General features: G+C 39.3%; 1 pseudogene; it reads left to right on the top strand.

The window, feature by feature from the left end:
- Positions 1-2,683: 2,683 nt before the first annotated feature.
- On the top strand, positions 2,684-3,428 carry LOC143681537 (peroxisomal membrane protein 11A pseudogene; annotated as a pseudogene).
- Positions 3,429-5,535: the final 2,107 nt, after the last annotated feature.

The raw sequence follows: 5,535 nt of genomic DNA, 5'->3' as shown, positions 1-5,535 counted from the left end.
CGGGTATTGAAATGAGATGCAGGTATTGAAATAATGATCTTAGATCAGATCTTCTAAATCAATCCAATGAGTTGAAGGAAAAATGGGAAAAGATATGAATGATATGAGGAAGATACAGGGTGTCCATACAGAAGAACTTGAGAGCTTGAAAAAACAGATGGTAGAACTTATGGGGAAGAAAGGCACAATAGAAGTGATGAAAAATAAAATGGAAACATAAAACCATATTGGGGGAAGGTCACGGTGGTTCAACAGACAGAGTTCTAGCCTAACATGCCAGGGACCTGGGTTCAATTCCCCGTGCCTGTCCACTCATAAAAAACAAAAAAGAATGTGTTGGAAGAAGCAGAAGAAAAGATTAATAAACTAGAAGATAAGGCATCTGAAATTCTACACACTAAAAAACAGATGGGGGGAAAATGGAAAATTTTGAGCAGTCTCAGGAAACTGGATGACAAGATGAAGCACATGAATATATGTGTTATGGGTATACCAGAAGAAGAGAAAGCAAAAGGGGTAGAAAGAATAATGGAAGAAATAAGCAATGAAAAATTTCCAACTTTTATGAAAGACATAAAACTACAGGTCCAAAGAGTGCAGCATGCCCCCAAACAGGATAGATCCAAATGGACCTCTGCCAAGACACTTACTAATCAGGTTGTCAAATGCCAAAGTTAAAGAAAGAATTCTGAAAGCCACAAGGAAAAACTGATCCATCACATAAAATGGAAGCTCAATAAAAGTAAATGCAGATCTCTTCAGCAGAAACCATGAAGGTGAGAAGGCAGTGGGGAGATATATTTAAGATAGTGAAAGAGAAAAACTTCCTTTCAAGAACTCTAGATATCTGGCAAACATGTCCTTCAGAAAATGAGGGAGGGTTTAAAATATTTATAGATAAACAAACACTGAGAGTGTCCATGATCAAGAGATATGCTCTACAAGAAATAATAAAGGGAGAACTACAGGAAGACAGGAAAAAACAAGAGAGAGAATGTTCTAGTTTGCTAGCTGCCAGAATGCAACACATCAGAGACGGATTGGCTTTTAATAAAAGGGGATTTATTTTGTTGATTCTTCAGAGGAAAGGCAGCTAACTTTCCACTGAGGTTCTTTCTTACGTGGAAGGCACAGGATGGTCTCTGCTGGTCTTCTCTCCAGGCCCCTGGGTTCCAACAACTTTCCCCGGGGTGACTTCTTTCTGCATCTCCAAAGGCCTGGGCTGAGCTGCTAGTGCTGAGATGAGGAATGCCCAGCTGCTTAGAAGTGCTACGTTGCAATCTCTCATTTAAGCACCAGCCAATTAAGTCAAACATCACTCATTGCAGCAGACACGCCTCCTAGCTGACTGCAGATGTAATTGGCAACAGATGAGGTTCACATACCGTTGGCTTATATCCACAGCAACAAGACTAGGTATGCTCACCTGGCCAATTTGACAACTGAATCTAACTAACACAGAGAGGTTTGGAGAAGAGCGTAGAAATGAAAAGTATCAAGTGTAACCAATAGGTATTAAAGAGAGAGAAAAACTAAGATATGACTGATAAAATCTAAAAGATTGGTAGATAGATAAAATCAGCAACAAGTGTAACTAACAGGTTTTAAAGAGAGAGAAAAACTAAGATATGACTGATAAAATCTACATAGATTGGTAGATAGATAAAAATAAAAATAGGATCCATCTATATGCTGTCTACAAGAGACTTACTTAAGTTCCAAGGGCAAAAATATGTTGAACATGAAAGGTTGGAAAAGATTTTGCATGCAAACAACAACCAGAAATGAGTAGAGTTAGCTACACTAATATCAGATGAATTGTTTAAATGTCAAACAATTGGAAGAGAAAAAGAAGGATGTTATATATTAATAAAAGGGAGAATTTATCAGGAAGACAAAACAATCAGAAATAGCTATGCATGAAGTCAGAATGCCCCAAAATATAAGAGGCAAACACAGACAAAACTGAAGGAAGAAGTGGACACTTCAGCAATAGTAGTGAGAAACTTCAATACACCACTCTCATCAGTGGGTAGAACATCTAGACAGTGTCAATAAGGAAACAGAGAACTTGAATAATATGATAAATGAACTAGACTTAACAGACATCTACAGAACATTTCACCCAACTATAGTAGAATACAAATTCTTCTCAAGTGGTCATGGAACATTCTCCAGGATCGGACACATGTTGGGGCACAAAGCAAATCACAGTCAGTTTAAAAATATTGAAATTATGCAAAGAACATTCTTGGATCATAATGGAATGATGTTGGAAATCAATAAATGGCAGAAACTTGGAAAATTCATTAATTTGTGGAGGTTAACCTACGCACTCTTAAGCAACAAGTTGGTCAAGGAAGAAATTGCAAAAGATATCAGTAAATTTCTTGAGGCAAATGAAAATGAGAATACAACATATCAAAAGTTATGAGATGCAGCAGAGGCAGTGCTCAGAGGGAAATTTATTTAGAAAAGCAGTTCTCAAAGGGAAATTTATTGCTCTAAATGCCCTTATTAAAAAATAAGAGGCCAGTCGTGCCCACCCCTACGGGGACGGAGGGAGTCAGTCCTCCCCCTCCATGCGGTGGGCCCACCCCCTTCCCCGGGGACCGTGGAGGACAACCTGGGCTGTGGGCTCACTGCCGACCTAGGTGTGGCTCATGGACTCAGCCTGGGAGCAATGGACACCTTTATCCGCTTCACCAACCAGACCCAGGGCCGAGATGGCTTCTTCAGAGCCACTCAGTACACATGCATATTGCTTAGATATTTGTTAGAACCTAAAGCTGACAAAGAGAAGGTGGTAATGAAGCTCAAGAAACTGGAGTCCAGTGTGAGCACTGGCCGTAAATGATTCAGACTAGGCAACGTGGTCCATACTATACAGGCGACTCAGCAGAGCATTCATGCCACTGACCTGGTGGCCCGCTTATGCCTAACCTTAGCCAATCTGAACCGTGTGATTTATTTCCTCTGTGACACCATCCTCTGGGTGAAGAACATAGGGCTTGCCGCTGGCATCAACAAAGAGAAATGGCAAATGTGGGCTGCCCGACACTGCTACTATTCTCTCCTGCTGAACCTGGCCAGGGATCTGTATGAAACCTCCCTGCAAATGGAAAAAGTTTGCACATGACCAGGCAAAGAGGGAGAAGTCACCATCCCAGAATCCTCTTGGGTACAGTGTGGTTGATGAAGAAACAGAATGGCTTCAGTCCTTTCTCCCTCTCTTATTCCGATCCCTGAGGAAACACCCTCCCTTGCTCCTGGACACAGTGAAGAACCTCTCCAATATCCTCATCCCTTTGGACCGACTGGGAATCTATAAGTCCAATCCCGGCATCACTGGACTTGGAGGTCTTGTGTCTTCCATAGCAGGCATCATCATTGTGACATATCCTCAGATGAAGCTAAGGACCTGCTAGTGTGTTTTTAGGCTGAGGACTAACACCTTCTTTAAAAGGTTACCTCTTAGTGAAAAGGACATTTGCATTACTCATAGAGTAATGTCCCATTGTGCTTAAAGACTTGTTCGCATGAGCAGTTAGTGACGTGTGACGTGAGTGGAAGTGGGGGCAGGAAGAGAGGAGAAAGAGAGCATGAAGATTTGTGTGTATTTTTTTGAGAACTGGAGGGATTTCTGAGTATTTCCCCTTTATTTAACATTTATTGAGCATTTCTTATGCACACAGTAGAAGTTTAGTATTTGTTGAATAAATAAAAATTGAAAGGGACTCAATCAGAGTAATAACTAAGCACTAATATACAGTAACCTTAGGGTTGTATGGATCATTGGTTTCACCTGATCACAGTAAGTCTGATACATAGCACTCTCAGATCTAGTAGGGACCCCCATTTTTCTCTGATCAGTTATTCCCCCCTCCACGGATGTCAGTGGCAGAATGGAGGGGAGCTGGGCTTGCAGCCTCTTAAGTTGCACTCCTGTCCTTACTCTGTCCAGAAGCAGAATCATAAAAGCATCTGACAGCATCATGATTTAAAGTATGTATATAGGAAGAGGTCGTAAAGAAGTACAATGACTATGCAAAATCAAAAGCAGAGGCTAAAAAAGTTGAAGTGATTTACATTCTAGGCCTGAACTGTCATCCTCTGACTCCCAGTCAGTATTCCTTCCATGATAGCTCACTGCCCTCATGTTTAAGTGGAAGTGTGAGACTCCAGAATTCTGTGCTTTTCACCTCTTATCCTTCATTGGTCAATAATTTGCATTCTTTTTTATGACAGTTGAAACCGTATCTAGACTTACCAATTATATTGTTTTATTTAAAATGCTGAAATAGTTTAGACAATGCTCTTAATTTGCATCAAAATTTACATAGTTAAAAACGTTCATGAATATGAGTATAGGAGAGTCACAATTTTCTATGATAAATTAGATTTTCATATTGATAGGGTGGTTGGGTGACGTAAAGAAGAGTAGTAAGGGGCCAGTGAAGATGACACCAGAATGACTGAGTTAATGCCATCTCTTCATGTTCCTATTTCCTGACTTGGTTATCTGTGATCCGTTGACATAGGATTCTTTCATGTAGGAGGCTAGAGTCAGTTCCATCAGTAATGCTCTCTAACTTACTTGAATGGAAATGAGACAAGAATCTGCACTAAATAAATTAAATTTCCCATAAATGTGATTGAGATGCTTAAAAGCTAGACTCAGGTCCTTATTTCTCTATTTTTAAAGCTATCTATTAAGACATGGGATTTATTTGTGAAAGAACGTTTTGGGAATTCTAAGAGAAATGAAAGATGCTAGATCAGGGAAAATAAAAAGTTTAAATAACTATTTTTTACCTTGTCTAGATCCTCTATTGTATTACAGATTAATTGGGTCTAATAAATTTCTATACAAAATTGAAAAAAAAAAAAAAGAAAGGACAAAAATCAAGGAATTAACTGCTCCTTTGGAGGAACTAGAGAAAGAGCAATAAAGTAACCATAAAGCAAACAGAAGGAAAGAAGTAAAATAAGATTAAAGCAGAAATGAATCAAATTGAGAACATGAAAACCATAGAAAGAATCAATAAAATCAGAAGTTGGTTCCTTAAGAAAGTCAATAAATAAATGGGCCCTTCTCTGGATGACAAAAAAAAAAAAAAGAGAAAGGATGAAAATAAATAAAATTAGAAATGGGAGTGGGGGACATAACCATGGACACTGCAGAAATAAAGGAAATAATAAGATGCCAAGTCCAGCTCAAGCAACTGTCCAAATGGGGTCAGAAGGGGCAGTGGGAGATTGAGAAAAAACACAATGCAGAGTTTAAGAGACAGCAGAGGCTAGGTGGTTCATTGCCTGACTGAGCTGGATGACAATGACCACAAAAAGCCAGTGCAAGTTTATTTTATACTGTTAAATGACAGAAATCTAGATAAGGCAGTGCAGTACATGAGGAGGTGCTTGGCATAATGAGTAGGGATACAGAATTTTCTTGTGAGGACAGAGTGAACATTAATTAGCTTGCTTGAAACTACAGAGGCAGAATTTTCTCACAGTAAGGCTGGATTAGATAAG

This window comes from Tamandua tetradactyla, chromosome 1 (assembly GCF_023851605.1).
Source record: "Tamandua tetradactyla isolate mTamTet1 chromosome 1, mTamTet1.pri, whole genome shotgun sequence".
Classification (NCBI taxonomy): Eukaryota; Metazoa; Chordata; class Mammalia; order Pilosa; family Myrmecophagidae; genus Tamandua; species Tamandua tetradactyla.
The sequence above is the reverse complement of the archived record's forward strand: the minus strand, read 5'-3'. Positions and strand labels throughout refer to the sequence as shown.